Source organism: Mangifera indica, chromosome 14 (assembly GCF_011075055.1).
Source record: "Mangifera indica cultivar Alphonso chromosome 14, CATAS_Mindica_2.1, whole genome shotgun sequence".
NCBI lineage: Eukaryota > Viridiplantae > Streptophyta > Magnoliopsida > Sapindales > Anacardiaceae > Mangifera > Mangifera indica.
Genome location: NC_058150.1, coordinates 12,517,289 through 12,525,736, shown reverse-complemented (window position 1 = coordinate 12,525,736; position 8,448 = coordinate 12,517,289). Strand labels below are relative to the sequence as shown.

At 30.5% G+C, this 8,448-nt stretch overlaps 1 long non-coding RNA gene across 1 annotated transcript; it reads left to right on the top strand.

The window, feature by feature from the left end:
- Positions 1-2,628: 2,628 nt before the first annotated feature.
- LOC123196201 lies at positions 2,629-4,824 on the top strand. Its single transcript, XR_006497633.1, has 2 exons — positions 2,629-2,813; positions 3,963-4,824. It is a non-coding gene; the product is annotated as an uncharacterized LOC123196201 (long non-coding RNA).
- Positions 4,825-8,448: the final 3,624 nt, after the last annotated feature.

The following is an 8,448-nucleotide window of genomic DNA, read 5'->3' as shown; positions in this document are numbered from 1 at the left end:
ACTCAATATATAAGAGAATATGAGTTTAAATTTTTTAATAATATATCAAAATCAAAATTTTAATTTATCTAATTTAATAATTATAAAATTAATTTTTAAATTTAAAATTTGTTCTGACCGAGATAATTCATTTGAACGAAATTCTTGATTTAAAAAAAAAATATGCATAGAAAAATGTTGTTGAACCAAAACTTGCATAGGAAAATATGATTCGCTCTATTTAAATATTTCATTTCACTAGTTTCCAAGCAATCTTACTTCATATTACAAGCCTCGTAAAGCTTGTAAAACGGGTCCATTAGCCTACGACCCTACCAGCTTAGGTTCATATTGTCCTACGTGGTTTGGTTCGGATTGGGCCTTAAGGACAAGCTAATATGAGTTCTAATAATAGGTGCTCGTAGATAGAGGGTCTACTTTAAGGTCCCATAGTTTATTTGAGGGATAGACGTAAGAATTTTATGTTTTGGGGTTTAATGAAATTTTTTTTTTGTAACATACTCAGGTGATGATTAGAATAAATATACTGGGTTAGATAAATATAAAAATCTAAAAAAAAAAGATAATATTCATAAACCATGTGTAATTTTATAAATTTGAAAGAACATCACAAACAAAACAAATTTATTTAATAGAAAATGGGAGGATTATAGCAAAACTAATAACATTTCGAGATATATATATAAAAGGTTATCTCTCATTTAAAAAATATATTTAATATAATTTCTCATAATTATACTTTGTAGTGCAAAGTACTTTTCAAGCAATCCATTATCCGATGTGGAATGATCAAGGCAACTTGAACTGAAGATGGTGTGGTTGTTGTAGGGATACCAACTTCAGTTTGATGTATTAGGTTTGTGGATGTTTGGTTTACCTCTAGTAATCGTGGTGTGTACGCTTTGGTAAGACACATTTGCCTCTTATGGGAGAGGCCGAGGAGCTTAAGATGTAATGACAGGTTTATTCTACTACTCACTTTCTTTTGAGTTACTTGTTTCTAAATTGGATATATATATGTAAGAGGTCAAGATGATTGCCTGAGTTGGTGCTTAGACTTTAATTGTTTAAGGGAAACTACAACTTCATTCTTGATTTTTGGATTTTCTTTACTGCTTAAACAAGCAGCATGTTCATTTTTACATCACTAAGAAAGGGAAATTACTGTTCTTCTACTTCTTAGAAAGCAAGTAAAGTGATTATCTTCCCAAATTCAAAGTTATATCCACCATTCATAAAATTTGAAAGAACAAATACAACTGAACCATAAAATTTATAGGACTGTCAAAAGAAAGGAAATTAGACTAGAAGAAAAAAAAAATGAAAATAAGAGGAAAAAAACTACTATCTTGTCATTATTAAACAACTAAAATGAAAAACAAATTTCTTACTATAGAAAATTTGGGGCAAAAAATGAAAGAATAGAAACTTAAATATAAAAATGTTATTTAGACATTGTTAAATACCTTAATGAAAAAAAAATTCCTTTTTATAAGAAAGAAAGAGAAATTAAAATTATATTTTCCTGTTTTAAGGTATAAATCTCATTATAACACTGTAGATAGAAAGTGAAAGAGTAGAAAAAAGATGAAAATTTGAAAAAGATTATTCAAAATATGAGTTAGAAAACTGTTTTATTATTTAAAAAAAAAGACTACAGTATTAATTTTTTAACAAGTAAATTATTTACTAAATTTAAGATTACAAAAATACTGTATGTATCCAAACTGGATACATAGTTTGGCACCCACTACTGTGGTAGATGCCACATCCTCTGCCATGTCAGCATATTGCTACATCAGACATGTAGTTTTAATTTTTTTTTTTTTACATTTTACACCTAAATGAATATTGACACAAAACCTAATTACAAAATCTAAAATTAAAAAGGCCAAAAGACTATTTCTCACCCAAATTATGCTGAATTGTCAAAGTTCCTCCTATTAATTATGGAAATATCGTTTATCCACCCCTGACAGGTTAAATTTAACGGAATCCTAACCCTCAAAAATTTAATCTCATTTCCTCCCTAAAAGTTTAAAAACTAATTTTTCTCCTCTAAGCCAAGTTTGAAAAGATCACATTTCTCCCCCTAGGGTTTAGTTTCCAAAACCCTAGCAAGAGTTGACAACCCTCCTCAACTCTACCTCAACCAATCTGATGTCGAGAAACATCATCTAGAAAGATAAATCGTCACCCCAGATGAAGACGACTTGTCTTCCCAGAGGATGACGAGATAATGAAGATGAGATCGATCTCGTCTTCATCGTTTGGGAAGATGATTTCTCTTCCCAGATGACGAGATAGGTTGGGGTAAAGTTGAGGTGGGCCGTTGGTGGAAGAGAAACCGTCGAGAGGGAGAGAAGGCCAACGATGACACCGGAGAAAGTGAAGGGGTTTGGAAACTAAACCCTAGGGGGAAAATGTGATCTTTTCAAACTTGGCTTAGGGGAGAAAAGTTAGTTTTTAAACTTTTAGGGGGGAAATAAAATCATAGTTAAGTTTATTTTTAATATTAAATATAAAATAATGATTTTACTCTTATTACCATTAATTTTAATTGTTCATGGGTGGGTAAACGATATTTCCATAGTTAAGGGGGGGAACTTTCAGATTCAGCATAGTTTAGGTGGGAAATAGTTGTTTGGCCAATTAAAAAAAGGCGTCTCAACCCATCCTTCCATCTATCCTCGCGCTACCTCCACCACCATCAACCATTGCTCTCCGAAACCACCGTCAGTCGTCGCTTTCCAAAACCACAATCGGGCCGGTTCCAACGATTACAAGGGAGAAAACTCTTGCTATAATTAATAGTAAGCCCTCTTTCTGATTCACAAATAGCAATTAATCTGTGATTATATATGCCTAGATTGATTAGTCTTTTGTTGATTATTTTTAATCTTCAATGATTCTTCTGTGAGTTAAATTTTTTTGAGCACTAAAACAAATATATTTTATTGAATGACTTGTGAGTTTGATTTCACCTAAGTCAACTATTCTGAGTTTGATTGCATCGTCATTTGATCCTGTCCAAAAATAATTGGAATTTTGAATAATCCTATTTGTTAACTTGAATTTTGAGTTTGTTGTTTGCCTTTCAGTGACGTCTTTTCTACAAGTGCACTTAGTGGTTTTGCTGGCTGTTGTTGCCTTGCCTGGGGCATTATTTTTTCTACATGTGTTGTGATGATTTTTGGTTGGCTGCTGTGATGGTCTTTTTTTGCTACTGTTGTTGAGTCTTGGTGTTGCGTCCTCCTCTGTTTTTTATTTTTGTTTCAACTCAGTAACTTGTTGCTTACTAGGTGGGAAATGGTGGGCTTTGTGTTCTACTGTATGCATCTTCTTGGGTCTTGGCAATTTTGGCTGCCTTCTGGGGGGGAATAATTGAAATTTTGAGTAATTTGTTTGTCGACATTTCATTAGTTCTTGAGTTAATGTCATAATTTATTGCACTTTGATATCATATTGATATATTCTGATAATTTAGGTATTTTAGTACATAATTGGTTGTCCTCTGAGGGATTTGTTTGAGTTGGTTTCAAGGGTCTTGTTGTATAGAGTGCTTTTGGGTTCTTGTAAAGTGATGTGTATTTCTTTGATACAGTTTGTTATATTGTTCCCTATCTTGCTTTGTGTAGATAGTTAATAAGATGAGCTTAGGATGTTTCATTTCTGTGTACAAAATATATATATATATATATATATATATATATACATTTTCAAATTTATAACTCGCTTACTGCTTGTCAAAAATAATGTGTATTTATCCAAGTCAAACATATAGGAAACTGCATAAATTATTACCGCTTGGTGTTCATTCTTTGTATTTAGTGTTTAGTTCATGGGTAGAAGGTGTGTACACCACTTGCTTGACGTCTATATATGTTAGTTTTTTGTGATTGTTTGTGGACTTGAGTTGTGTGTTTGTGAGTCATGAGACACCCCATTTTTTGTGAATGTAGGCTGTAGGCACTATTATGATCTTTGAGGTAAAAAGAAATTCTAGATCAGACGCAAGAAAGGAAGAAATGCGTGTAAACAAGAGGTGGAGGTAACATATGTTAATTTTTCTTCCTATATTTTATGGTGTTCTTTTGTCTCTTGTGGAAATCTTGACTTGTTATATGTGGCCTTCAGTGTGAGGCTAGTGACAGCAATTCCTTGCCAAATTTCTTAAACGTTGTGTCACCAAATTCTTTAACAAAAATTATACCCCATGATCTAGCAAACATAGAATGGGGAAAAAGAATTTAATGATTAGTTGGGCATACAAGAATTTATAGAAATATTCGGTTTAGGCTCTTATTCATAATTTGTTTTTCAAGTTTTTTAACTTGATAAAAACTTTATGCAGAAAATTCAATGTGTTTCCATAGGATATCATTGTAGAGAATTTGTCTAATGTTACACCGTTAGGATTAATGAAACAAAGGAAAAATGGAGGGCTATCCGATTTTAAGGGTGAAACAATTTAATTAGTAGTTGTTTTCAATGGGATCACTCTTTAAACAGATTCTTGAATGAGATGGGTAAAAAGAGACTGTAAATAAAGCTCATGAATATGTTAAGGAAGTTATTTTGTGACTTATAAGAACAAGCAAGGAGACCATCAAATTGGGAGTAGATGAAAATGTTATAAATCTTCAAAGTGGAATGCTTTTGTTTATCACAAAATGTAGAATGATGTTTATTTATATTTGTAATGTGAAATGCAATAGTATTTAGGGAATCAGTTTTGATGGAGCTACTTTGTTGCTTTTGACATTGCTATTTTAAAAGGCTATATATGCAACTGAATTTGTTATGTCAATTTCGTGTCTTCTGCAAGAGTTTCAACAACAATGCCTATATAGAGAATAATAAATGGGTTCAATTATGTAAACCTGATATACTTAAATACAAATCTTTGAACTTCAAATGTTGAAATTATTGTTATATCTTTTATAATAACTTATGCAATTGAATTTAAATCTTCCTTTATGTGACAACCATGGAGAGTATTTTCATATGTTTTACATAGTTGGTACCATAGAAGAATTGGCTGTAAGATTAATGAAGCTAAGCTAAAAACTCACAAAAACTACTAATAAATTTACAAATCAAAGCATACAATATGACTCCAAATATTTTATCATATTTTAAATTCATCACATCATCACCTTGAAAATTAACATGCTTCCACTGGTAATGTTAAATGAATCAAAATATACAAAAAAGCCTTTAAATTCTATATATATATATATTTTTGCAACATAATCCATAAAAGAAAGCCTTTAAATTCTATATATCAAGCCTTTAAATATTTTTGAATTGCTGAAACATCTCCAATACCAAGTTGTGGTCTCTTCACTTTTTCAATGTAGTTCCTACAATCTTTTTGTAGGAACAAGAAATTCTCAGCACCACCTATTTCAACCAATAAGGCATTGAAATTTTTATTCGGTCTAATCTTAGCCTTGTCATTCACTTCAGACTTCCTTTTTACAAACGGATGTATTATTCAATGGCTTTTAAAGTATCTACTCTTGGTAGGAGTACTAAGTTCATGGTTATGATCCAATACAACTGAACATGTTGTCCCTTTACTATTGAAATGTATACTTGCACGAATTCAAGCTTTACAACCAGTTTTTGTCACTGGATGCATTTTAAAAGCATTCTTGCAGTTACTTCTAAACTTTTCATGACAAAAACAAGCCAACGCCAGTATTTCATATCTCCATCATCTCCTTTTGTTGTAGATGGTATAATTGCTTTAAAACCCTTCTTATTCCCATAGTTTTTATAGTCTTAGACAAGACTATCTAATGTATCAAAAACCATTCCTGGCTTAGGCTCCAATTCCTCTTCTAAACTTTTTGTATTGTCTATTGTTTCAAAAGGATTAACCTAGTTCATTGATATTAAACTAGTTAAAATTAGAATAAAATAATACTATGAAAAATATTGAAACAATATTTGAAAAAAATTATGTTCATATTGATAAATAAAAATATAATTATAAAAAAATAAAAATACCTCTACAACATTTAAATGAGAGCAAACATTCTCGGATTGTAATTGAATGTACTTTTCCATCTTTAGAACTCTAATGCAACACCAACACCAAGTTTAAAGTTAGTTAATGAAGAGTAACTAAATCTAACAATTGTTTGATTTTCTTCTCATAACATAACATATTGTATAATAATTCAATCAATGCAAATTTTATATACTGATGATAAATAAATCTAAACTTTTATTATTTAAATACAAGTGCAAACAAATATACAAACTTGTACAAATGTTGAAAACTAATTTTTTTATTAAAGACAAAATGTCCACTTGCATTATGTACAAGAATCTAGATTTAAAAGATTAACATATGATTTTGACATCAATTTAACGACATCCTATTATTAATCTCAACTCGAATAACATACCATAACACACTCGAATAACATGCTTGAATTCTAAACTAGACTCGGACTTGGTTTTTTTATTAAAATGATTACAATTTTGCAAGATCTACAGAGGGCTTAAAAAAAAATCACATTATTAAATACTCACCAATCTTGAACCACACATAAATGTTATTTTACATCAAAATTGAAACATAAACAATCATATATGTCATTAAAACATCTTAACCAAACAAAATACTATTAACAAGTCTTAAAGTAATGATAGATATTGTTCAAACAAATCAATTGAAAAGTGTAATCTAATTATAATTTCAAAATGCTGTAAAACCAATTGATGATTGAGCACATTGAACCAATTATAAGAAAACACATTGAAGACACAATTACATTGAAATTTTGGCACATCAAACCAATTATAGATCATGTGAGTTAATTTATACATACACAATTACATACTGAAATTATAATTTTCTGCATAAAGTTTTTACATAATTACACACATTGAAGACACAAAGACATTGAAGACAATGTCTTATTGTGTCTGTATTATAATTGGTTTTGAAACTAATTGATAGGGGTCTCCCTAACCACTTATAAAACTCTCATATCTTAACTAGTTATTCTCTCTTTATTAGCAATCAATTCTATACTAAAATACCTAAATTATCGTAATATGTCAATATGATGTTAAAGTGCAATAAGTTCTGACATTAACTCAAGAATTACTGGATTATCAACAAACAAAATTCAACCTAACAAACAGAATTACTCAAAATCTCAATTATTTCCCCCAGAGAATAGCCAAAATTGCCGAGGCCCAAGGAGATGCATAGTAGAACACAAAACCCATTATTTCCCACCTTGTAAACAAGAAGTTACTGAGTTAAAAAAATAAAAAATAAAAAACAGAGGAGGACACAACACCAAGACTCAATAATAGTAGCCAAAAAAGGCCATCACAGCAGCCAACCAAAAACCATCATAGCACATTTGTAGAAAAAATAACGCCCCAGGCAGGGCAGTAGTAGCCAACAAAAAACCACCCAAAACACTTGCAGAAAAGATGTCCCCGCAAGGTAAACAACAAACTCAAAATTCCAGTTAACAAATAGGATTATTCAAAATTTCAATTATTTTTGGACAGGATCAAAAGACAACGCAATCAAACTCATAATAATTGACTTAGGTGAAATCAAACTCACAAGTCATTCAATAAAATATATTTGTTTTAGTGCTCAAAAAAATTAACTCACAAAAGAATCATTGAAGATTAAAAATAATCAGCAGAAGGCTAATCAGTTTGGGTACTTATAATCACGGATTATTTGTTATTTGTGAATCAGAAAGAGGGCTTACTATTAATTACAGCACAAGTTTTTCCCTTTGTAACTGTTGGAACTGGAGCAACTGCGGTTTCACAAAGCAACAACTGATGGTAGTTTCGGAAAGTGATGGTAGTTTCAAACCTATATCTTGCAAATGAGTTTGACTTGAAACCATTGTATCTAATTATAATTAAAAAAATAAAAATATTTTAAATTTTATTCATATATTTATTTAAACAATTAATGATCCGATCATTAAATCAACTAGTCAAATCGGAAAAAACCCTAGTAAGCCATTTCACTGAGTTAATGTTCATTCTACTTTTAATACATTGCCCCACTCCCAAAGATGGAGTTGAATTTTGTGGATTTTTTAAAAAACGAAACAAACCCTAACCCCAATTAAAATTTTCAAAATTTGAATTGAAACAATTTAATGTCAGGTAAAATTAAATTTCATAAATATGATTTTTATCATAGTATAATATAATAAACTATTATTTTATTTATTGTACTGTAGTTACCGAATTAATAAAGGTGTCCAACAGTCATAATCAGGTTTGTCGGTACGTAATTGTTGACTTGATTTTGTAAGCCAAAACGGCGTCGTGGAGGGATAACTTGGGGTGAGGGGACGAAAAAGTGAAGGGTAAAATAGTAAATAAATAAGTATAAATGCGTGGTGAAGCGACGACAAACAGAGTTGACGGTAAAAAGTA